The sequence below is a fragment of the Rattus norvegicus genome, chromosome X (genome assembly GCF_021556685.1).
Source record: "Rattus norvegicus strain SHRSP/BbbUtx chromosome X, alternate assembly SHRSP_T2T, whole genome shotgun sequence".
NCBI classification, from domain to species: domain Eukaryota; kingdom Metazoa; phylum Chordata; class Mammalia; order Rodentia; family Muridae; genus Rattus; species Rattus norvegicus.
This window is the reverse complement of record NC_141554.1, coordinates 79,138,567-79,165,742: the sequence shown is the minus strand read 5'-3', so window position 1 is coordinate 79,165,742 and position 27,176 is coordinate 79,138,567. Positions and strand designations below refer to the sequence as shown.

Sequence of the window (27,176 nt, the reverse complement as noted above, 5' to 3'; positions counted from 1 at the left end):
TCAAATCCAGGACTTGCATATGCTAAGCCAAGTGCTCTACCACTGTTTATCCCCCACATAACCCAAGTTACGTTCTTATACATGAAGAGATGGAATTCTCTTAGAACCATTTTTAAGCTTTGAGACATAGTTGACATATACCTCCCGTGTTCAAAGTGTAAAATTCACTGATCCTTAACATATGCCCCCACATGTGTTAGCATCACCACATGTGTAGCCATCTCCACAGCTAATTTTAGAACAGTGTTATAACTTCATAATGAAACCCTAGCCCCTTACTACCTCTCTTTAACTCCTGAGGTCAACACTGTTAGTGCTAGGCAACCACAATCTACTTTCTGTGTATACAGAATTCCTCTCCTCGTTACTTCATATTATTGGACACATGTAATGTGTGACTGGTATCGTTGATTTTGCTTGTTTTCAACTTTAATCCATGTTGTAGCACATACCAATACACCATTGCTTTTACAGTTGAATAAATATCCATTGTGATTACCCATTTATTACCTCATGGACATTTGAGTCATTTCTACTTTTGGTTCTTATACATACTGAAGTTATAAATGTTGGCATACATTTTGCTTTCCTTTAGTTAATGCTGAAGGGTGGGCTTGCTCTTTCACATAACTCTGACTGTCTGAGGAACTGCCAGGGCACGTTCCAAGCAGCCATGTCGCTGTGAATTCCCACCATCAGTATATGAGGATACCAGTTTCTTTACCTCCTCAGAGACACTCGCTGCTGACTGCTTCTTATGGTATATCTGTAGAGTGGGGTTAGTTTTATTTTTTGAGACAAGGTCTTTTCTCCCTCTCTGGATGGCTTTGAACTTGCAAAAGCTGAAATTACTCTGGCTCTGACTTTTCTCCTAGCCATTCCAAAAGGCATGAAGAGCTAGCTCATGGTGGTTTGGATCCAGATTTCCTAATGACTAGTAATGTTAAAAGCATATTTTCATGGGTTCAAACTGTAAACCAAATCAATCCTTCAAGTTACTTCTCGTTGGGTATTTTGTTACAGAAAGTAACTAAGACAGGCCCTTTAAATGTGTGGGATTTACATATTTGGCAGATCAGAAGAGAATGTCTGAAAATTAATGAAAATTACTAGATTTCCCACTACTTCTCAATTTAAGTACAGCAAATAAACTATTAATACATACATTTTTCTTTTGCTTTGTTTTTCAAAATTCTATTTCAATTGGACCTTACACACAAAACTTCAAAGGATTCTATCTCCCTCTTATTGCTAGTACATATAGTATGGACACATATACAAATCTAATAAACTTTGTGACTCATGTTATATCTATCTTTAAAATTTTAAGTGTCTTTACAAAATCAGGACTACGTATTGGAACCTTGTACTGCATTTAGTAAAATTGCTCAGGAAATAGCAATTTCATATGGTATGAAAAAATGCAGGCTTGGGAAAAATCACAATCGCAAAGAAACAGACCTGGCATGCAGCAGTTAATAGTGTGTGACTCGGAGACAGAAGCACTCAACAACACTGAGGGAATAATGTCTACTTATTAAAAGAGTTTAGTCACTCCTTAAACACTGACAGCAATGGCATTTCTACAAGAGTAGCATCATGACTAGACCATCATCTCCGACACAAAACCCACCATGTACACAGCCCCAAACCACTTCTTAAAGTTCATCACCGAAACACGAGCATGAGTTGTAAATTACTGTCATATAAGGCCTCATAATTTGGAGAATGTTTCTGGATTTTTAATACATTTTCTTTTTTTTTCTTTTTTTCGGAGCTGGGGACCGAACCCAGGGCCTTGCGCTTGCTAGGCAAGCGCTCTACCACTGAGCTAAATCCCCAACCCCTTAATACATTTTCATACAGTAAAATTTCAATTCTCTATTGGATACAATTACATCCAGATAGATTTTTTTTAAAAAAAAAACCTTATGATAATCAAAGAAATATAAACTAAAATAAATAATTGATTATCATTTGTCAGGCAAAATATATAGTCTGCCCATACAAGTTACTGATATAGACTGACACTGTTGCCCTTATTCATCTGGCTAATATAAATTACAATACAGACATTCTGTGGCGATATCTGGTAGAGTCGAAAATATGAATAGAACAGAAGCCAACCTCTTCCATTCCTCTGAGAGGGACAGTCTGACAGATGTGCCTGAGAGAGCATGAATGAGGTGACTCACACCTGTAATCTCAGCACTCGGGATGCAGAGTGACAGGAGGACGACCTGTTCCACACAGTGAGTTTCAAGACAATTAGAGCTATTTAGTGAGACCCTGTCAGAAAGAATAAAAAGGGGCTGGGGTATGGGAATGAGAATGAATATGAACAAAAAAGGCTCGCTGAAACAGTCTTCCTAATAATTGACATTGTAGAAACAATCTAAATGTCAGTGTCCACCCATGAGTAAATAAAACATAGGTTTGTTATAACGTCACATGGAAGCATGACACAGCAGTTTAAAGTGAAGTAGAAAAGTGGTTCTCAGTGGAAGTGGCCCACAGAGGTGAGGGGAGCATTCCTGGCCTCTCAGTGAATAGAAGCCAAGGGCACCACCAAGCAACCTGGGATGAAGAAGGAAATGCTTCATAAAAACTTATCTGGCCCCAAATGTCAACAGCACAGAGGCTGAAAAAACTCTGAACTAGAGCCAGAGCAACAAGATAAAGCCCAGAAAGCTGTGCTGGTTGGGGAGATATCTTAGAAGGACACAAAAATTAAAAGCGTAAAACACCATTTTCTATTGTGTTTCTATGTGTGCATACATAAAAAGACACAAAGGTTGGGAAAAGGCGAAGGAATACGACTGCAGGAAAGGGAAAGGGCAATTCAACTACTTAGGTGTTCAACTTCTTAGGCTGCACAGTGAACACACAAATATGCTTTAGGCTCTCCTCTTCCTACAGCCCCTCGCTATAATTGTTTTTTTTTCAGTCAAGGTCTTGCTATGTATACCAGACTGACCTCAAATTCACTATATATCACAGGTTGGCCTCAAACTCATAGAAATATCCTCTTCTTTGAGCCTCCCGAATGCTGGGACTACAAATATGAAATACTCCCAACTGGTTTTTTTCCCCTTGGGACAGGATCTTATTTATCCCAGGCTGGCCTCAAAGTCACAGAAGGTCACAGTCTCCACAGGACTAGGTTATAAGCATGCAATAGCATGCCTGACTCCTTACTATTTTTTTCTTGAGACAAAGTCTTATTATTTAGCCTATGCTGGCCTCAAACTCATGATCCTCCTGCCTCAGACTGGATATATAATGATTTTTAAGCTAAGGTCTCACTATGTAGTCCTGACTGCCTGGAACGCAGAGTTCCTCCTGCTTCTGCCTCCCAAGTGCCAGGATTAGGTGTATGCCACTATGGATGGCCCTAGAATAATTTTTACAGACAAACGGCCACTTTAAGAAAAAAACAGCGAGGGGGTTGGGGATTTAGCTCGGTGGTAGAGCGCTTGCCTAGCAAGCGCAAGGCCCTGAGTTCAGTCCCCAGCTCCGAAAAAAAGAAAAAAGAAAGAAAAAAAGAAAAAAAAACAGCAAAGACATAAGGAATATATGGAAATTAGAAGTTACCAATACTGAAATAATTTAGTGAGATTAACAATAAGCTCAAACATAGAAATAGTTTAAGTCACCCATTTCTGTAACATCAGAGCTATATAAACGTGCCTGCTTTGTTAAATTAAACAACAAAAAAACATGCTTTCCATGACAGCAAGAACTACATGAAGAAACCCTGTCTCAAAAAAAAAAAAAAAAACAAAAACAAAAAACAACCATAATGTCTTTTAGTTAAACAAATGAATAGTTTCTAGCTATTCAAACAACACTGAATTAGTTGCCTCCAGCACTGCTACACAATATTTTCAAATCAATTTAAACTTTCTACGCATTTGCTTTCATTGCAATATAAACAGACAGAAAAAGTACCACCCTCTGTTATTACATATCACACATCCCTTTCTTTTAAACTATGTAAGCTTTCCAAATGAAAACAAATCCTACTACTTAATCTGTTTTCAAAACAGTGAGTGCTAGCTTTCTCTCATCAGACAACTGTTATTACAGAAGGACCAGGATTCCAGATGAAACAGGTGAAGGATGTAGGAGGTTTGCTTTAAAACATTCTTCTTCTCATGGCGATTCCTACAAAATTAGGAGTCAATACTAAAAGAGGTTTTAGTAAAGTTAAAACAGCACAGAACATTCAAATTAAGAAAAAGCCATTTGCTTTACTAATCCTTTTTAAGACTCTTACACTTGCCATGGCATCTCTACAAAGTCAAAAGACAACACTACAGGTACCTCAGAGTCCTACAGTGCTGCATCACTGAAACCCTTCACATGTATCTCTCAACAATCCTGCTACATACCGATCAGGATGGTAAACTCCTTTAAGATAAAGGCGCTAAGACTCAGATGCAACCACACTCACACAGCCAAGTCAGGAAGGGTTCCAGGGCTAATCATAGTACAAAATTATTAACTTAATAGGGCAATGTTTGCAAAAGCCATAAAACAAAACCAAGATGACGCCATGTGGAAGAATGATTAAAAAACATGAGTGTCCTGGAAAGAAAACAGATGGAGACAGGTTCCCAAGAAACTGATAAATATTCCTCAGGTCTCTCTGAAGCTTTTTACCACAAGCTAAACAAATACTGCCATGCCAGTAAGACCAGAAGGGTGCATGTTTCCATGGAGTGTCAAATTATTCTTGCTTTACACAGGGCAGCTATTATGACATCAAGAAAGTAGGAGGAAATCAGATTGACCTATTTGACATTATGAAATAGTCAACCATTTCCAACCCTGTTATGACTTAAAAATGGACTTGGTGCGGCAGTCTTAGAGTCTAAGGAGACAGGTGGTTGAAATACAAAACAAAAACGACAAAGTTTGCTGAGGTTGGAAATAACAACTATGACCACATACTTTAAGTATGTCATTAATTTCATAAAAGATAGCACTACACGGATAATGATGTTAATTGTCTTACCAAACGCAAAAGCCTATTACACTTTTTTTTGATCCTATGCCTCAGAGATGACTGCAGAAGATGGCGATGGAAGATTGCAAGGGCCAGAGGAACAGGAAGTTTGCTGTGAAACTGTGTCTCCTAGAAACATCAGAGAAGCACTATCTCACCAGCATGGATGCCCAGCCATGAGCTGAACAAGGACGATACCCATAGACATGCTAAAGTGGACAGGGAAAAGGCCTGGTCTACAACTGAGCAACACCACCCAGCCTTAAGTTAATTACTTAAAAGTCTTGGGCTGAAGAGATGATTCAACAGTTAAGACCTAAAGACCTGGATTCAATTCCCAGAGTCCATATGGTAGCTCACAACTATCTGTAACTCCAATTCTAGAGAATCTGATGCTTTTTTCTTCTGGCCTCCACGGGCACGAGACATGCACATGTGGTATGTTTGTGTGTGTGTGTGTGTGTGTGTGTGTGTGTGTGTGTGTGTGTGTGTGTGTGTGAAATACATATAAATAGTGCCATATTCATAGGAAGGCAAGCAAAATGATGTTCACTTGTAATCCCATTACTGAGGAGACAGAAATTTCTGATGCTCACTGGCCAAATAATTTAGCCTCATCAGCAAGGCCCAGGTCCCAGTGAGACCCTGACTCAAACAACAAGGTGGAAAGAGCCGAAGGAACAGCAGCCGAAGTTGCAGTCTGACCTCCGTATCTCACACACGGCAGGGTGGCACAAAGGGACATTCAAAAGTGTTCATGCTTTTAATCCCAGAACTCAGAGACACGGGCAGGCAGATCTCTGAGTTTGAGGCCAGCCTGGGCTACAGAGTGAATTCTAGGACAGCCAAGGCTACACAGAGAAACCCTGTCTCAACAATCCAAAACACTGAAATCAAACAAAACAGGCCAATGTCCTCACTAAAGAAGATATACACAGGGGAAATAAATATGTGAAAAGATACTTCCCAGCATGCTGAAGGTTGAGGCAAGAGGATCCTGAGCATAAGGGCAACTCTACCGCCATAACCTGACCCTGTCTCCAAAACAAGGGTGTGGCTGCTTCCTTAAGTTATGGACAAAGAAGAGGCTAGGGTCAGTAGGAGGGCAGAAATCTTGGTTTTCCCAGTACAGGGACAAAAAACTGAAGAGGATGCAAATGCCTGAAACTCACTTAAACACATGAAACTATTTCAACAATTCTATAAAATGTTCATGGTGTGTGTGCGTGCGCACCTGAGATCTACTTTAGTTACCATCTATGAAGTATCACTCTCAACCTTAATTCTGAAGACAAAATAAGATCTCTCACTGAACCTGAAGACCCGTATTTTAGTTAGACTAGTTGCCAGCAAGCTTCCAGGATCCTTTGGTCTCTGTCCCAGCAGAACTGAGGTTACAGGTACATGCCACCACACCTGGCATTTATGTGGGTTTTGGGACTGCAATTCAGATCTTTATGCTTCCACAGCAAGCACTGTACTCACTGGGCCATGGCTCTAGTCCCTGGAACTACATAAAAACATTTTGTAACAGGAAAACTGAACATCAAGAGTCGGAATGAAGAAAAAAATTACTAGAAAACATATGAAATCTAATGAAAGAAAACCAATCTAACTGTGTACAATCCTCACACGAAAGCTAGTGGAAGGAGCTAACATGCTATTTTGGAGATAATGATAGGCTTGCATGCTCTGTTTAGCCAAACAAATGTTGATCAGTCAGGCCTTTAAAAACGGATAGGCCAGGCGGCGGATTGAGATATTGAGAAAACTGAAGAACTCAGCCACCAGTTTGCCACACTTTTTAACAGCCAAGGTGGAATCTGATATTCAAAAAGAAGAGGAGGAGGAGGAGAAAGAAGAAACCAGAATGGGGAATTGAAACAAAGAGAAGGAAAACCAAAAGTTACAAGAGACATACAGAGCCTTAGAGAACTCATGAGTTCTGTAGAGTGGTGTGCTTTAGTTTACCAAAAGGATTTTCCTACTTAATATGCATACAGTATAAAATCAATTTTGCTTTTCATCTGTTTGGTGTACCACAGTCTGTGAGGGGTTTCTTGTCTGCTCTTGGCATGACTGCATTTTACTAGAATTGTGGTGTAGGAGGTTGTAGATATATGGATGTGAGAGAGACAAATAGGTGTTGTGTTTGTGTAGGTATGTATATGTATGCACATGCATGGAGAACAGAAGTGTCTTTCTCAATCTCTTCGTACCTTTAAAAAAAACAGGGTTTCTCCCAGGACTGGATGCTCAATGATTCAGCTAGGTAGGCTATCTGCCCATGAGATCCAGGAATATGTCCATTTCTGCCCCATAGCATTGAGATTACAGACACATGCCGTCTGGCTTTGGTACGTACAGAAAGCACTCTACCTAGCCATGCTGGGTGGCACATGAATTTAGTTCCAGTACTGGGGAGGCAGATGGATCTCTGAATATCAAGGCCAGTCTGATCTGCAGAGTGAGTTTCAGAAAAGCAGGGCTACACAGGGCGAGCCTGTTTTTAAAACAAAGTAACAAACCAGAAAGCACTCCACCGCCTGAGCCATCCCCTCAGCCCATGAGGCTGTGATTTTAACACCAGCTTGTGTGGGCTAGGGATGTGGCTCAGTTAGCAGAGGGTGCACAAAGTACTGGGTTCCATTTCTAGAACTGCATAAACCAATTGGGCATCATGAAGCATTCCCTAACTCCAGGGAAGTGGGGGCAGGAGGATTAGAAGCCTGAGGTCATCCTCTGCCACCAGCCTGGACTATATGACCCTGCCTTTAAAGAGAAAGAGATGTTAACTTTTGTTTATAATGAATTAATCATAAATACAAAATTCCCAATTATAACTAACTTTATAATATTCCAGCAGTGGCAGTGGCATTAGTCCCAAGAAAACCCAGTACTAGTGGGGAAAAAGTCCTACCACTCTGCTCCTGGGGTGGAACTTTATTCTGCTCTAGGTTCACTGGGTCCTCAATCGAGGCAAGCTGAGCATTATTTATGTTGATTCTATAAGCAATCTAATCACCTCCTAAGAAATTCCTTTTGTAGCTAGGTGAGTCAGCTGTACCTTATGTTGCTGCAAACAAGAAGTCAGCCTAATAATCCTTGTGCAGGAAACAGCAGGTGGCCATTAAAAACAAAGATGTAGGTCTCTACTTTCACGCAGGGAAAATATTCAGAACTCTTTAAGTGAGAAAAAGCTAATTTCACTCTATTAGAAGTTCTCTTAAGCAACCTCCAGCAATTTAGTGGACGGTCTGGCTTCTAACCATGAATGCTGCGGTTTCCACAGCATGCTACTTGAGCGCACACTCCACATTCCGTCGGAATTGTCAGCACACTAACAGAGGAGGGCTTGACCTTCAAGCTCTTTGTGCCCACTGACTTTCTCATGATTGTGAGATAAAATTAAACACTATGTAAATTGACAAAATAAGAACAGAGGAGAGATTTGTTCTCCACATGAGAACAAAGGCGAGTGCTTCAGATCAGTTAGTAAGGGCAAACAGTAAAGTTACAGCCTAAACAGCTATAGAAAATCAACTTTCCAATCCGAAAGAATTCTGACATCTCAAATTTGCTTCCTTTTACTACAGCAATTCTCATCCTGTGGAGTGTGGCCTCTTTGGCAAACCTCTATCTCTAAAAATGTTTAAATTATTATTCATAATAGTAGCAGAATTAGTTATGAAGAAGCAATGAAAATAATTTCATGGTTGGGGGTCTCCACAGCATGAGGAACTGTATTAAAGGACCACAGCGTTAGGAAGGTTGAACACCACTGTTTTAATATAACCAAATGAGAAACAAGCAATCAGGAATGAAACAATATCAGTATCGTTTATGAAAAAGAAAATGATGCATTCTATGGGAGTGGATCAGTGGTCTAGAACACTGTCTACTCTTTTTTTTTTTTTTTTTGCTTCTTTTTTTCGGAGCTGGGGACCGAACCCAGGGCCTTGCGCTTCCTAGGCAAGCGCTCTACCACTGAGCTAAATCCCCAACCCCTTACACTGCTGGCTACTCTTACCAAGGAACTATGTCAGTCCCGGCACACAAGGAGGCTCATAAACTTCTGTAACTCTAGTCCTAGGAGATCTGATCCCCTCTCCTGGCTTGTCTGGACACACCAGGCACAAACATGGTGCACAGACATACATGTAGGCAAGCAAATAAAACAAAATAAAGAACAGCAAACAATAAAAATAACTAAGACATTTTTAAAAGAAAAATGAAGATTTCTAATGGATCCAAACACAAAGAAAAGGCTTGGCTCTACATATAAATACTGTTGAAGAAATGAATGTATGTTTTAGGTTTATAAAAGCTAAGCTTTGAGGGGTTGGGGATTTAGCTCAGTGGTAGAGCACTTGCCTAGCAAGCGTAAGGCCCTGGGTTCGGTCCCCAACTCTGGAAAAAAAAAGAAAAAAGAGGAAAAAAAAAAAAGCTAAGCTTTGCTAGGCATTTTGGCACATGCCTGTAATGCTTGAATTTGCAAGTGAAGGCAGAAGGATCAAAAATCCACAGGCATTATAGTACATTCCTAACACACACACACACACACACACACACACACACACACACACACACACACACACACCAATCCACTGTATACACATACCACATTATCCATTTATCTAAGGAAGCCAGTAGCACTGAAAAGGTCCTCACCAAACTAAGATGTGACCTTGTTTGTTCTGTTTTACCCTCTTTGGGTTATCGCTTATTTTCTAAACCTGGCTGGCAATCCTTCCTGTTGTCTATAAGCAATATAATAGCCTACCAATAAACCCCCTTTGGATTCCGTGAGTCAAGCCATTTGTGCTGCTTCTACCTTTCAACTACTGTGAATAATGCTATGATAAATAGCTGAATTTAAATATCTGTTCAAGTCTCACTTTTTAATTTGTTTGGTGTGTGCCCAGAAGAAGAACTGGTGATTCATGTGGTAAGTGTGTTTAGTTGTTAAGGCTTCCCCATATTGCTTCCCCCATGACTGGACATACCACACTTTACTAGAAGCACAAGGGTCTTGGCTTCTTCACATCCTCATCAGGGGTTAATACATACTGGTTGTCAAGTAATGTGCTTTGGTTTTATAGCTCAGAAATTTCAAAGAAAAATAAATGGACAATCAAAACTAAAATGTGGCTGTAGATGATGGTATACAAAAAACACTGTGCTTAGAAAAAAATTAAAATATGAATAAAACAAAAAGGTATACACTTGATTTAACAGTCATTTCATTTCTTATATAATATAAATAAAACTTGATTTGTTTAATGATAATCAAATTTGTTCAAATTTCAATGTAGTTTATAATTTTTCTTAATTTCCACACTATGTACTATTCTGAATTTGTAACAAAAACTGATTATAATGTATACTTATATACTCTACTTATTTATTTTTGGTTTATTTGAAATAGGATCCCTCTATACAGCTTGGGCTCACCTATTAGAATTTGTTATATAGGCAGCTGGCCTTGAATTTGTAATCTTCCTGCCTCAACCTTCCTAGGGAAGGAATGTGGTGGTGTGCAAGATATGACTATAATAATAGTTTTGAATTCTAATTCATGAATAATTAGCTTAAGAAGTTAGTACAATAATTTAGAATGAGTTCAAAAGGATTAGGATAAAAAGACAAACAACTGGTCATTAATGAGTGGTCCAAGCTTTGCAGAGTACTTCCTTTCAGAGTGGATATTGCGTATTTCCTTTCTACTAGTTCTTCAATGTCTAGCTAATGCTTAGATTTAAACATATTTCTCTAAAATTTCTTCTAAAGTCCCACCAAGTGTAGTAAACACAGTATTGTATCTTCAGCCCTAGAAAACAGCAGCCAAGTAATAATGATGCAACCCTGACCGTGAGTAGAGCAAAGTAAACAGGCTAGTTAAGATGATATGGACAATATCTAACATCTACAAACAATTAACTTATCATCCTTAGCAACCTGTTCTGTTACAAACAGCAAATCACATGCAAAGCCAAACCCATTAGAATAACAGCAGATTTATCAACAGAAACTGAAATCCAGGAGAACATGAAATGATATATTTCAAGTTCAGAAAGAAAATTAGTACCGAACAAAATTAGCATACCCAGCACAATTATCCTAATAAAAGAGAACTGAAAAGCTTTCATGATTGGCTAGCTGTGGTAGTGTGTTCCTTCAATCCCAGCACTTGAGAGGCAGAAGCAGGAAAATCCCTGTGAATTCAAGGGCAGCCCAGTCAACACAGAGTCTACCTAACAACATGTCTACCTAACTCCCTTCCACCACGATCCCTGCCATGATAATGGATTAACCTGCTGTAACTGTAAGGAAGCCCCCAATTAAATGCTTTCCCTTCTAAGTTGTTTTGGGGTCACGGTGCCTTGTCACAGCAATAGAAGAGTAACTAAGTGACTATGAAAAAGCTTTTGGAACGGAAGGACCAACATTAGATGTGAATTTCACTCTTGACTACACCCACCCTGTAGAATAGAAAATTAAATCATGTATTGTGAATTTCAAACACTTCCTCCAAGAGAGAATCCATGAACAGAAGAGCTGGGACTCAGGGTGAAGGGGTTGTAACTACCAAAAGGAATACAGGCAAAGTCACTGTAACATCTGAGATGCCTTTCCCCATGGAGGTATCTTACCAAAAACATTTTTAAAAAGATTTATTTATTTTTATTGTATGCATGTAAATGTTTATCTGCATGCATTACCTGCATGCCTGCAGCCTGTGGTGGTCACAAGAGGTGGACTAGAAGAGGATCCCCTGGAACTGGAGTTAGTGATAGTTGTGACCCATCATGTGAATACTTGGAACCAAATGTAGGTCCTCTGCAAGAGGAGCAAGAGCTCTAAACTGCTGAGCCATCTCTCAAAGTTCTCAAAAGCATATAAAGAACTATAAGCTATATGGTTGGTTATAAGTAGTAACTAATGACAAAAAGTACAAATTTTGTTACTTCCCAATGAACAGGACTGAAAAATAAAGCTTAAAATTAATTTATTTGGAATATTTTGTTTGAATTCATAAATGAAGTTTAGGAACAAAAAATTAAAAAAGATAAAGCTTATTACTTGAAATTCTGCAAGAAATCTAATCTACAAACTCAGAAATATAATATATGATTTTAAAATAGGTCTTCCTCATTACATTGTGTTTGTGTGTGTGTGTGCGTGCATGTGTGTGTGTGTGTGTGTGTGTGTGTGTGTGTGTACACGCATTCACATGCATCCAATGTCATGTGTGTGTGATAGTCAGAGAACAACTTGCAGGACTCTTTTCTCACCTTCTATCATATGGGTCCCAAGGACCACAGTCAGGTCAACAGGATAGATGGCCATTTCACTGGCCTCTTAACATAGGTGTTCAATAAAGGCAACAGGTAAACCTCTTATCTGAAGACAATGTTACACTGAGACCACAGAAGAAAAAAGAACTTGGCCAGCTTTTGATGTTTCCAGTGGTGACAGCATAGCCTAAGAAATTTCAACTCATTATTTCTGTTGATCTACTGAGGTAATTTGGCAAATTACCTTTCTGCTACCACTTAGCTCTATAATTCTGGGCAATTACATATGCTGGCCTACAGGGACTCTGGCCTATAAACACAGCATAAAGAGCTGTCATACCAGATTGACATTAAACACTAGACAACTAAATACATTACCTCAAATATAGGTTAAGAAAAATTAAAGAAGTCAAAAATAATTAGCCTACATTAGCCTACTATCCAGAATGGCATGGGCTGGAGAGTTGGCTCAGCAGTTAAGAGCACTGGCTGCTCTCGCAGAGGACCAGGTTCAATTCCCAGCACCCACATGGTGTCTTGCAACCATCTGTATTTAGCAACTCTAGCTCCAAAGCCTTCTTTCTGGCATCATCTTTGAGAGCACCAGACATGCACATAGTGTGTGTACATATAAAATAATAAATACATCTACAAAAAAGGCATAACAATTGTCACAAAGCTAATCACTCTCATTAGCAGACTTGATCAGTGGCCTATTCAGCCAGATAATAAGAAATCACTGTAAAACCAAGCCAGTTGACTGATTGGGCAACACATGCGGAACTCTACCAGATGAGATTTCTTCATGTGCACCTCAGAAGATGGTTGATCCATACATCACTCCAGGGGTGTGCAAGAAAAGAGGCACAGGTGCTCACACTCTTTCCCCTAAAGCATTTATGCTATTTCCCGCTAAACATTTCTAATGTGTGCTGTCCTTTGCAACCTGATTGCTCGACATACATTTGACTGTTAAATGAAAAGATAATCAAATTACTTAAAAATAAAAATTTGAAATGCCAGGCAGTATGACACACACCTGCTGTAAGACCAGTATGTAAATGGATAAGACAGGAAAATCACAATTTCAATGTTAATGTTGGCTAGAGAATGACTTTTTTCCAAAAATGAAATACATAACACAAACAAGAAATTACTGTTCTATTACTGTGAAGAGACACCATGACCAAGGCAACTCTTACAAAAGAAAGCATTTTTTTTATTGGATACGTTTATATTTACATTTCAAATGTTGTCCCCTTTCCCCGTTCCATCCATAAACCCCCTATCCCATCCCCCTCCCCCTACTTCTAGGAGGGTGTTTCCTCACCCACTCCTTCCCTGCCTCCCCACCCTGACATTCCTTTACACTGGGGGTTGCAGCTTTGGCAGGATCAAGGGCTTCTCCTCCCGTTGGTGCCCAACAAGGCCATCCTCTGCTACACATGCAGCTGGAGCCATGGGTCTGTCCATGTGTACTCCAAAAGAAAGCATTTAACTGGGGACTTGCTTACCCTTTCGGAAGGTTAGCCCATTATCATCATAGCAGGAATCATGGTGGCAAGCACGTTTCTGGAACAGTGACTGAGAACTACATCCTGATCCATAAGCAGAGAGATGGGAGGGGGGATTGGGCCTGATGGGGGCTTTTGAAACCTCAAGGTCCACATATTCCCTCTAACAAGGCTACATTTCCTGATTTTTTTTAAAAAAATATTGTCACTTACTGATGACTAAGCATTCAAATATATGAACTTATGGGGGCATTCTTTTTTTAATTTTTAATTGGTATTTTTTTATTTACATTTCAAAAGTTATTTCCTTTCCCAGTTTCCCGGACATAAGCCCCCATCCCCTCTCCCTCCCCTTCTTCTATAAGGATATTATGGGCATTCTTACTCAAAACACCACAGACATGTTTGCTTGTTTATTGCCTTGGCCAGAAATTAAAAGTTTGATGTGTCTAACACTAATATGACCTAGGATATAGAAAAATATTTTATCAGACTGTTAACCAAGTATAAATCACTATGGCCTTTCTGACAGGCAATTTTCTAATACAAACATATACGAATATGTACATGACTCGGCAACTTTACTGAAAAGAATCTAACCTACAAAACTACTTCCATAGATGTATATGCATATTTAAGATAGTTACAACTTAGAAAGTAACTAGACATGGTGGCTTATGCTTGTAATTCCAGCCATGAAGATCTCAACCTCAACCCATCCTGGACTATATATAGGAAGATCGTGTCTCAAAAGAAACCTGGGGGCTCTTTGAATGGTGATCATTCACACACACACACACACACACACACACACACAGAGAGAGAGAGAGAGAGAGAGAGAGAGAGAGAGAGAGGTAGGTACCACGAGAGCACAAACAATGTGTGCTGGCACATACCTTTAATCCCAGCACTTGAGAGGCAGAGACAAGTAGAGCTCTATGAATTCAAGGCCAAACTGATCTATATAGTGAGTTCAGGCCAGCATAGGTGACATAGTGAGATTCTGTCTGTAAACAATAACAACAGAAAACAAACAGAAAAAGTTGATGCAGTCATACTAAAAAGCACTACATAGTAGAAAAATATGATTTACATATGTTTCACAGTGATAGAGAAGCAGATTTATAAAATGAAGAGTCTAGAAGAATATAAACTATAATAGCTATTATTCTATGTGCTGGTTAGTGTTTTGTCAACTTGACACAAGCTGGGATCATATAGGAAGAGAACTTCAATTGACAAACTATCTCAGGACGATTGGCCTGTAGGCTAGCTAGTGGGGTGTTTTCTGATCAATGAGAGGCGGGAGAGCCCAACCCTGTGTGGGCAGTGTCTCTCCTGGGCAGGTGGTCCTGGGAGATAAAAGAAAGAGAGTTGAATGTGCACTGCAAGCCAGTAAGCAGCATTCCTCTGTCATCTGTCCTTCAGTTCCTGTCTTGAGGTCCTGTCCTGACGTCCCTTCATGATAGATGATAAAATGCAATAAATCCTTTTCCTCCCCAAGTTGCTTTTGGCCAGGGTATTTATCATAGCAACAGAGAAGCAAACTAGAACAGTCTATAAGGGGGTAATTTCCTTTTTTAACTTTATACATTTCTACATTACTACCATTTCATTAAAGCAAGGCTAGTTTTGGACTGGAGAGATGACTCAGCGGTTAAGAGCACTGATTGCGGGGTTGGTGATTTAGCTCAGTGGTAGAGCGCTTGCCTAGCACGCGCAAGGCCCTGGGTTCGGTCCCCAGCTCCAGAAAAAAAAAAAAAGAGCACTGATTGCTCTTCCAGAGGTCCTGAGTTCAATTCCCAGCATCCACATGGTGGCTCACAACCATCTGTAATAGGATCTGATACCCTCTTCTGGTGTGTCTGAAGACAGTTACAGTGTACTTATATATATAATAAATAAACTAAAAAAAAAGCAAGGCTAGTTTTCTCTAGTATTCTGAAAAAGGAAAGGCTAAAATTACCCATTTTATCTACTTGGATGAGATGTATTTTATTTTCTTCTGTAGCTGTAGGTTTTTTTCAAGTACAGAGGAATCATATGACATGTAGTTCCCTTTTGATTTTTTTAATGTGTATGAATGTTTTGTCTCCAAGTATGTTTGTGTACCACATGCATGCCACATGTCTTCAGAGAGAGAAGGAAGATGGCATTGGATCACTGGGACTAGAGTTACCTGTGGTTGTGAGATAGGACATAGGTGCTGGCAGTCAAACCTAGATCATGGAGCTGGAAAGATGGCTCAGTGGTTAAGAGCACCGACTGCTCTTCCAGAGTTCAATTCCCAGCAACTACATGGTGGCTCACAACCATCTTCAATGAGATCTGATGCCCTCTTCTGGTGTGTCTGAAGACAATGACAGTGTACTAGCATACATAAAATAAATAAAAATATCTTTAAAAAAACTGGATCATCTGGAAAAGAAAGACATACTCTTAACAGCTGAGCCATCTGTATATGTCCAACATGTAGTTCCTTTGTTCTAGGGAGAGGGAGTGTTTTGAGGAAGAGTAGGTGGTTCTGCCTGTCCTGGAACCCACTATATAGACCAGGCTAGCCTTGAACTCATAGAGATCCACAATGCCTGGCTAAATGTAGTTCCTTTTCAAAGAGTATGATCTAGCAATAATTCAAAGTCTGAAAGAAAAAAGAGAATATGACATGGTGACACTGTTCTTAGAGGAAAAAATCTGTTAGTATAATATTCTTACCTAATAAACAAACATAGTTATATACTCATTATAAAGATATTTTATATCTCACCGTAACATGTGATGTCATTCAAGAGAACTTTGATATGAGAAAAAGTGGGAAAAATCCATTCCTAAAGTGTATTCTAGAGATCTGAATACATTTCTAAAATGCTTTTATCATATTTTATTTACTTATCTCATGTGTCCATGGGTGGATATGCCATGGTAAAAGTGTAGAGGTCAGTTCTGGAACTGTAACTCTGACAACTCCCCAGGCTTGCCAACGAGGGCCTTTACCTAACACTTGTGTCAGACAAAAGTAGGGCTAGGGATGTCACTCAGTAGAGGAGAGGCCTCAGGTTTCACCTCCAGTGCCACAAAAACAAAACAACTTTTACCTCAAAAGAAGAAATAAGGACCTGGCATTTTATAAAACTGTTGTATGAAGGCTGGGAACATCACTCAAAGTACTTAGTGCCTAGCATGCACGAGGCCCTGGGTTCAAACCCTAGGACCAGAAAGTATTATCCCATGGTAGTCCATTGTGTGAATGGCATGTTTCAATGATTCCTTTTTGATTTACATTTAAGGTTGTTTTCAGTTCAGTCGTATTCCAAACATTGTTTTGATGAACATCCTTGTGTATGATCTTTATTTTACACAAAATTCCTGGGAGTAGAGCTGCTAAATCATAGAGCACATCACTGCAAACTTTGATATACAGTGCCCTACTGGCCTTAGAAAAAGTGTGCCAATTTATATTCCCTCTAACAGCTCATAAACATGGTTAGAGCCAGATGTGCCGCATGCCTGCGATCTGAACACTTGAGAAGCTAAAGCTAGAGGATTAGTACAAATCCAAGGCCAGGCTGAGCTCCATCCTGCCTCAAAAACAAGTACTTAGGATCCAGGCAGAGTGATGCATGCATGCCTGAGATCCCAGCCCTGTGAGAACAAGGAAGGAGGAGTCTGGGACTCGTGAGATCTTGCCTCAAAAACAGTGATTTTTTTTAACAAGGTCTTGCTGTATAAACCATGCTGGCCTTGGACTCAAAGAGTTCTTCTGCTTCCCCAGCACCAGGTCTAATGGTGTGTGCCACCATGCTCAGCCCTGATTAGTACTTCTTAAAGCCTCTGTTACTACTCCCAGCCCATTCTCCAGAAAGATGCATCATGCTAATTGGCTAGCAATTTAGCATAGTAGCTACTTTCTCACAGTAAGATTGACAGGTTTTTTTTTGTTTGTTTGTTTGTTTTTGGTTTTTGTTTGGTTGGTTGGTTTTGCTTTGCAGGACTAAGGATCGTACCCAGGGCCTCATGCTGTATCAGGCCTATCATGGAAAAGGCAATATACACAGATAGAAGTTTTGTCAATCTGTTCTATAAAAAATGTTCACCTAGTGATCTTTACCTCTGGTAACTTGAGACTATCTGACATTTGAATTTCCGTCCATAAATTGCCTATTTATTACCATTATGCCCTTTTAGTTGTTATTATGGAACTTGAGATATGACCAGGCTGCCATGGAATTCAGAGATCCCACTTGTTTTTGCTCTGAATGTTCTGATTAAAGGTATGTGCCACCATGCCTGCCCTCCACCATACACTTTTAGCTTTAATTTTAAATTAGCATATAAAGCAATGGGATTCCCTCTGGAATTTTCATACATGCTTTGTTGTTGTTGCTCCTCCTCCCTTGTGCCCCTCCCCCACTTCCACTGCCAGGAGTCTCCATGTACGCTATTATCTCCTTCTTTAAGACCTTTAAGGCCCTTTTCTAGTTCCATGATCCATAGTCACATATAGTCTATGTATATCACACACATAAATATTTAAAGTTAGAGACTGTGTATGAGAGAATGTGTAGTGTCTGTCTTTCTGAATCCAGGTTATCTCACTGAATAATATAATTTCCAAATCCATCCATTTTGCTACATTGTATGATTTCAATTTTCTCCTAACTGAATAGACTTCTGTTGTGTGTATATAGCATATTCATCTGCTGATGGACATCCAGGCTGATTCCTATTTCTAATATTCATCAGTGGAGGGTTCTTAAAAACTAAAATAGAACTACATGACCCAGTTACACCACTCTCGGGCAAATGTCCAAAGAACTCTAAACCTTACCACAGAGATTGCTCGCCCTCATTTCCTGTGCACTGTTCTTGTGTTTACCTGCTATGGACATGAAAAATACCTTCATCATATTTATTGCTGATTCTCTGAAACGGTTTCTTGTTTATCTTTTTATCTCTTTCTGGATTCCTTTCCCTTTTGCAGCTTTTAACTTGTATCATGACTCTGGCATTATGTTTGAAAGACTTTCCCCATCCCAAGTCTACACTAACACGTGCTTATCCTTTTTCCTACTCCCATTTGTACTTTACATTTCAATACTAAACTAAGCTAGAATTTGCTTTCGTTAAGTTCCTAACATAGGAAACTGTCCCATCTCACATCATGAATTGCTTGTCCCAAAGCCATTGGCTAAGGGAGCTAGTTGTTTCTCCCTATCTGAAATGCTGTCACTATTATATATGCTAAAATCTTATTTAGAGTGATGTCTTCTTTGCTGTACCTTTGAAGCTAGACAGTTGGCTCAGTGGTTAAGAGCACATAGTAGTCTTCTAGCGGACCAGGGTTTAATTCCCAGCATCCACATCAGATGGTTCTAAACAGCCTGTAACTCTAGCTCCAAAATATCAGGCCCAAAAGAAAGTAGAGACAAATGACTATCTGTGCTACTTATTAGCAAACCGAAGTACAAGCTGGCCTCCAGGCCCTGTCAGCACCACACAGAGCTGTTACCAAGGTCATGCTGGCATCCTTTATCTTCCCAGTCCACCACCTATGTAAACTCCTCAGCTCCTGGGCTTCTGCTGCCCTAGTGTCTCATTTCCCTGAAAGCCTGCCATCTTGGCCATGTGCTTCCTTGCTGTTCTTTTGTTTGCCTCTCTTCTCTTCCTCTCTTGCTCTCCTCCCACCCCCTGCCTCTCTCCCCTCACAGCTAAGACAAGTCTGCTGACCATGATCAGTTTACTACTTTCTCTCCTTGCCCTGGACTCTTCTAGATGCCTCTGGCTGTGCCTTCATATGTACGACAAAAACCTTCCCTCCAACTTAACTTAAAGGGGCCATATCCTCACGTTATACAAAGAGAATCTAACATCTCTGGACGCCATGGACAGCCACGCTCATGTGATACACAGACAAATACACAGAATTTAAAATAAATCTTTAAAAAAGAGAGACATATGAGCCGATGCACCTTGCTCAGCTATAATCAGAGAAGGTTCCTCCAGCAGCAGATGAGAACAGACACAGAAACTAACAGCCTACTTTATGCAGAGAAAGAGACCTTTTAACACTCAGCCTTAAATGGAATGTCTCCTTCAAATCCTTCCCCTTAGGATTCAGGGAATCCCACAGAAAAGGTGGCATAAAGAATGTAAGAGCCAGAGGGGATGGAGGACACCAAGAAAACAAGGCCCTCTAAATCAACATGATCAAAGCTCTTAGGAACTCAGAGACTGAGGCAGCATGCACAGGGTCGGCACCAGGCCCTCAGTGTATATATCATGGTTTCCTGTTTAGTATTTTATGGGATTCCTGAGTGTGGGAATGAGTGAGTCTTGGATTCCCGTGTCTTCTCTTGGGCTCTTTTCCTTCTGTTTGTTTATCTTGTTTAGTTCTGATGTGATAATATTTATCTTATATTTTATTTGTTACATTTTATTATTATCACTCACAAGCCTGTTGGTCTTCTGAGAGACAGAAAGGGAATGGATGTAGATGGGAAGGGAGGGGAGAATTAGGAGGAGGAAAGAAACCATAATCAGGTTTATTATGTGAGAAATAAATCTATTTTCAATAAAAGGGAAAAAAGAGAAAAGATACTAGAAGTTAATGAGGCTTGTAAACAGCAAAGCCATGATGTAGGAAAGGAAGTAGAAAGGGGGATTAATAAAGGTGAAGTTATGGTAGCTAATACTGGGCATAGTAGGGGTAAAGAGGTCCAGTCAGCAGAATGCACTTTAAAAAGTTATTTAAGGGTTGGGGATTTAGCTCAGTGGTAGAGCGCTTGCCTAGCAAGCACAATGCCCTGGGTTCGGTCCTCAGCTCCAGGGGAAAAAAAGGAAAAAAAAGTTATTTAAAATTATGGTCTCATCATTATTATACTCTTGTTCTATCCATGATATGAAACTTCAAGGTGCTAGTAAAAGAAAAGCATTTGCCCCACTTCCAGGCTGCCTGGATTGCATGGTAAATGATTTTCTCCAAGGGACCAAGCAGGTCTTAGAGTTGCAGAATTTAGCATTAACTGATGCAAATAGTCTACTCTACACAAAGCTTAAGCATAGTAAGTTTATCTGATACAACCACAACATCCAGCGAAGTAAAAAGTCTATATTCTGTATGATAAACACTGTGATTCACTATTTTTAGCTAAGATATTTCTACAGCTTTCCATATAGGGATAATAAACAACATCTTATTTACTTCCTTTTTTTGTTTTTTTTTTTCTTTCTTTTTTTTTCTTTTTCTGAGACAGGTTTACTCTATGTCTGCCTGTCCTGGAACTAGCTCTGTAGAGCAGGCTGGCCTTGAACTCCCAAAGATCACTTGCCTCTGCCTCCCAAGTGCTAGGATTAAAGGCAAGTGTCACCGCTGTCTGGCTCATTACTTTCTTGACCTGAACTGTCCCTCCTATAGTATTGAGAGTATAACGAAGGCAGCCTTAGTCTTCCTATGAGAACGAGCAAAGCAAGCACTAACACCAACCACGCAGCCACTGACTTCGTGTGAGAGGGCAAGGGAAGAAACGATGGAATACTGGGAACAGGCTAGGGAAGAGGGAGAGGGAAGAGGGAACTGCCAAAAATCTCATGTTACTCCTTTACTCTATATCTAGTACTTCCTGTACCCTGAAACCCTGGCACCCAGTGTTTTCCTACTTAGTTTTGCTTTTCTGGAATTGTCATATAAATGGAATTTTACATTATGTGGCCTTTTGAAGCTGGCTTCTTTCATTCAGCAAACAGCAGTTTTAGAGATTCAGTGACATAATAGTATGAATCAACAGGCAGTTTCTTTATTATCAAAGAGTAGCATAGCATGGCTTGGAGTACAACGCTCTGCTTATCTGGTTACTGGCTGAAAGAAGTGGCTTGTGGCCAGTTTTGGTGACTATTGCTAAATAACATTAGTTACTTACACAAGGGTTATTTTATTGTCAGGTTTCTAACGCAGCAGATCGAAACCACAGATATGTCTGTTTTACTGTGAGCTGCGGCCTTAGCACCCAACTATAGCTTTTTTGTGAACCTGAGCCTTCATTTCTCTTGGCAGATACCTAGAAGGAGGACTGTGAGTCATAGGATAAATACAGGTAATTACATAAGAAATTGCAGCTAGGCGCTCTCTTCAGTGTAAGTATTGCTTTTGCTTTCCCACTCACAAGCAATAAATGCTCCAGTCGCTCTGCAGGGCTGCCAGTTTTGCTTTATATTTTTACACACTCTAATAATGTAATTTGTGTTTTCTAAAATAACTTTATTTCTAGGGAATTCTTAAGGTCATAACAAAATTGACCAGAAAATACAAAAATTTCCCATATGCCTCCTGCCATATGTATAATCTCTCCTGTTATCAATGACCATGATACGTTATAGTTTATTTTATATATATATATATATATATATATATATATATATATATAGAGAGAGAGAGAGAGAGAGAGAGAGAGAACGCTTCATACACAAATACACATCCATACATATATACATATACATTTATTTTTTTTTGAGACAGGGTTTCTCCGTGTAGCCCTGGCTATCCTGGAACTTACTCTGTACACTGACCTAGCCTTGAATCCAGATATCTGCCTACCTCTGCCTCTTGAGTGTTGGGAATAAAGGCATGCACCACCAAACCCAGCTAGCATCTTTATATATTCTAAGTGGAAGATCTATAGCCTTTGCCACTTTATTATTTAGTTATTTTCTCAGTGTTAAATGTTGAGGATTTCAAAAATGTATTCTGTATAGGAGTCTTTGCCAAATGTGTTCTCTTAGTCTGGGTATGACTGAGGGCAGGTAACCGTTATGTAAGAGGACATAAAGCTAATTGTTTTTTTAGTTCCATTTTTCATGTGGTGGACAAGCACATATAAATGTGCTCCATGGTGAAAGTATAAAATCTACTCTGAAGCTCCACAGCCTCAATTTCAAATGGCTGCTCTAGGGGTTGGGGATTTAGCTCAGTGGTAGAGCGCTTGCCTAGCAAGCGCAAGGCCCTGGGTTCAGTCCTCAGCTCTGAAAAAAAAAAAAGAAAAAAAATCAAATGGCTGCTCTAACTATATTAGTTGACCGAATTTTATAGTTTTGGGGGTCAGGTTAATTTTGGTGTGTAATGTTTATTTTAAATTTTTTTTAAAAATTATGAACTGGAAATAACTGGGAAATCCGTTTAAGAAAAAGAGAAAATAAATAACAATTTCACATTGTCAAGAACAACTAGTTAGCCAAGCAAACATAAAGGAATTCATGGCTCTAGAGCTTATTTTATTTTTTTTAAAGATTTATTCATTTATATATACATTGTAGCTGTCTTCAGACACACCAGAAGAGGGCATCAGATCCCATTACAGATGGTTGTGAGCCACCATGTGGTTGCTGGGAATTGAACTCAGGACCTCTGGAAGAGCAGTCGGTGCTCTTAACCACTGAGCCATCTCTCCAGCCCACTTATTTTATTTTTTAAAGATCTACTTATTTTTATTTTGTGTATATTTTGTCTGCATGTATGTCTGTGCATGACGTATATGTAGTGCCCAGAGATGCCTCGGGAGGGTAGGTCCCCTAGAATTAGAGTTACAGATAGTTGTAAACCACCATGTGTATACGGGTATTAAGCTGGGTCCTTTGGAAGAGTTGCCAGTGCTTTTAACCAATTTCCATCTCTCTAGGCCCCCTTTAGGGCTTTTATTGAGCAAGTTTTAAGTGATTTGTTATCCCAAAGAAGCAGAGGCACTAATATAACCATCTCAAATGTACTGAATTGCTAAGAGCAAGATAAATTCTGCAATAGCTCAAATGCATACTTGCCAAGCAGAAATCAAGACAAATTGGCCTCTAGAGAGAGGTTTTCCTCAGTTGTTGAGGACATGAATTAGAATCGCATGATCCTATAAACAACCCCTCCCTTCCTATAAGTAAACACTAATGAAATTCATCAGGTCACTTAAAAACACATGAAAGTAGAGAGGGGACTAATTGGGAAGAGAAAGGGATCTGCAACAGAGGGAGAGGACAAGAGAGAAGGCTGAGGAGAGGAATCTGATCAAACACATTATAATACAGGTGTGAAACTGTCATAAAGAACCCCTCATGTATAATAAATGTATGCTAATAAGCATAAACGACAAAATAATGTACAGAACATGGATACAATGGGAGATTAAGCTTTATTTCAAAAAGAAAAGTGCTTGCCATTTTCCATGTCCTTCATGAGGTAGGAGGATTTGCCAAATGAAATAAGCTAAACGCGGAAAAGAAAAATATCCCATAATCTTACTTATACACAGAATCAATATAATCAAATGTGCAGAGATGGTTAACGGGGAGGAGGAATCAAAAGATATATACTAACAAAGATAGAGGAAAGGTATAGCATGTCTAGAAGCACGGGACAACATGAGAACAGATGTGTCTGCAATGTGTATTTGTCTCACTATGGTAACCTTTAAGCAATTTACATGTGCACTCCACAGAAAAACCTATTAAGAAAGAAAGAAAGAGAGGGGGGAAGAAAGGAAGAAAGGAAGGAAGGAAGGAAGGAAGGAAGGAAGGGAGGGAGGGAGGGAGGAAGGAAAGAAAGGAAGGAAGGAAGGAAGGAAGGAAAGGAAGGAAGGAAGGAAGGAAGGAAGGAAGGAAGGAAGAAAGGAAGAAAGGAAGAAAGGAAGAAAGGAAGAAAGGAAGAAAGGAAGAGGGGTTGGGGATTTAGCTCAGTGGTAGAGCGCTTGCCTAGCACGCACAAGGCCCTGGGTTCGGTCCCCAGTTCCGAAAAAAGAAAAGAAAAAAAAGGAAAGAAAGAAAGAAAGAAAGAAAGAAAGAAAGAAAGAAAGAAAGAAAGAAAGAAAGAAAGAATTCAATGCCAGGCATGATAGTGCACTCCTTTAATCCCAACACTCAGCAGGCAGAGGCAAGAGAATCTGTGTTTAAGGTCAGCCTGGTATAGAAAGCAAGTTACAGGACCAGAGAAACCCTGTCTCAGGGTGGAGATAGCAGAACAAGACAAACTGTCACCAACGATAATGCTTACTATTTAGGGTATTTCTAGTCCTCATTCAGGGTAGTGTAGCCTAGCTTATGAACATGGTGCTCAAACTCTAACAATGGGGCGGGAAGTGCAAATTCATCATAATTTATAGGAAGAATGTTCTGTCCAGAATCTACTCCTGAGTTCTGTTGTTTGACCATTTGTTTGTAAAAGACAGACCTGACCTAAAAAAGAAAGCTATTTCCCCCATTTGGATCAGCTGTTTTCTGCCTTTAGTTAGTTTGCTTTAAAGGATGAGTCACCCTTTTTGTTGTGCAGGCAATCAGACCCAGAGCCCCACAGCCCAGCCCTAGGATGGACATTTTGAATTCTAAAACCCTGTGGGGGAGTAAAGCTACAACTCAATTTTAAATTTTGGTCTAGTATGTTCTATTAAATATTTGAAGAGCAGGGTGGTGGGGACATACAGTTTAATGCCAGCACTTGGGAGGTAGAGGCAGGAGAGTCTCTGTGAGTTGGAGGCCAGCATGGTCTACAGAGTAAGTTCCAGGACAGCCAGGGCTACATAGTGAGACTCTGTCTCAAAAACAAAAACAAAAAAAAAATGAAGTATTTTTCATTTTGATTTTTTTTTTGAGACAGGGTCACAAATTCTGCAACCCAGATTGGACTAGAGCTCACAATCTTCCTGCCTCAGCCTCCAAAGTGCTGGGAATACAAATATGTCCTACAAAGCCTGAATTGAAATAAACGTGTAAAGTACTTTCGTACTGTGACTTTTCTTTTCACCTTTGATGAATTCCGAACATACATATCCTTGCATGTGCACATATAGAGACAGGCTGAACTAACAACTTCTAGCTCAAACCTAAATCTGCATGTTTTCTCACTGACAACACTTCCCTTTCCAAGAGAAGTGATTTCTCACTGACAACACTTCCTTTGAAAGTGAAGTGACTTGGAACGACAATTATGAGTGCCTGCTTCTCTTGCAGAGGACATTCATTTGCTTCCCATGACTAAGTTTGACTCCACTTCCAGCAGATTAAAAGCCCTTTTCTGATCTCCACAGGCACTGTACACACAGGGTAGAGGTACAAACACTTTCTCTTAAATTTTAGATATAAATCCAATTGAAAGTGCTGTGACTTTAACGGCTGGAGAGAAGGCTCTGCAGTTAAAAGCACTAGCTGCTCTTCCAGAAGACCCAGGTTCAATCCCCATCACCCATATGGCAGCAAGTGTACGTAACCCCAGTTGCAGGGGATGAGCACTATAACATAAACACACATGCGAACAAAACACCAAGGCACACAAAATAAAAATAAGCAAATCATTTCTTTAAAAAAGTAGTGTGAGGGGCTGGGGATTTAGCTCAGTGGTAGAGCGCTTACCTAGGAAGCGCAAGGCCCTGGGTTCGGTCCCCAGCTCCGAAAAAAAAAAAAAAAAAAAAAAGAAAAAAGTAGTGTGAATATAAAGGAAGTTAATTTGGACATAGAAATGTCTCCAAATGTATCCAAATGACACAGAGAAAGATAAACTGATCAAAACTGAAAATGTATAAGTATAGAAGTCGCCGCTCTACCCAACGGTCTCTTATTCCAAAATCCCCAGTGAATGCCTGAAGCCAAACCCGAAATGCTTTTTCCTATATAGACACAAATCTAATTCATGATCTTCCTAGCTATTTATCATGACCTGTGGGGTGATGTATAAAATATAATAGAAAAGGGAGCTGGGGTTTGGCGTTTGCTTGTCTGTGCAGTTTCACAGACAAAATAAAACTCTCTTAATGCAATTTTTATTTTAAAAAATTGTAAAAGAAATGTATTTTTTATAAGGAAAAAAATATCAGATCACCTAGAGCTGAAGTTGCACGGGATTGTGAGCTACCCATGTAGGCACTGGGAATCAAACTCTGGTCCTCTGGAGGAGTGAGTGCTCTTACCACAGAATCGTCTTCTGTAACCTCTCACTGCAGCTCTTAACAAGCTCAAGATGGCCGGTATTTTTCTTTTTTTTGGCAAGCTGAATTTTCACCTTCCCTCTTAAAGGAAGCACTTACAGCTTCTCTCAGCACAAACACATTTGCTCCTCTTAAACTTTGGGTCCATTCTTATCTAAATTAAGCATGTCTTGATGGCTTTGGGGTAAAGCACTTCCTGTGTACGAGAGCCTGGAAACCAGAGCTCAATCCACCAGCCCACAACGAAAGGCAGACTGTAAAGAGTGAAATCCTATTTCAAAAGATTGAAAATTCAAACAGTGGTTACAAAGGTACATTTTGCATACAAATAAACGTAATGAAAAATTTCACAGGACAGTAGTGATGTACACCTTTAATCTCAGGTAGAGGCAAGTACATCTCTGAG

At 39.7% G+C, this 27,176-nt stretch overlaps 1 protein-coding gene across 4 annotated transcripts in view; it reads right to left on the bottom strand.

Annotated features, from left to right (window-relative positions):
- Positions 1-27,176, bottom strand: part of Atp7a (ATPase copper transporting alpha) — a 107,353-nt gene that overhangs the window by 66,009 nt on the left and 14,168 nt on the right. For 2 of the 4 annotated variants that reach the window (XM_087599118.1, XM_087599120.1), the window contains exon 2: positions 14,720-14,830. The exons of the other annotated variants lie outside the window; for them this stretch is intronic. The gene's annotated coding sequence lies outside the window, so the exon portion shown is untranslated. The remainder of the gene's footprint in view (positions 1-14,719; positions 14,831-27,176) is intronic. 4 annotated transcript variants of the gene reach the window in all.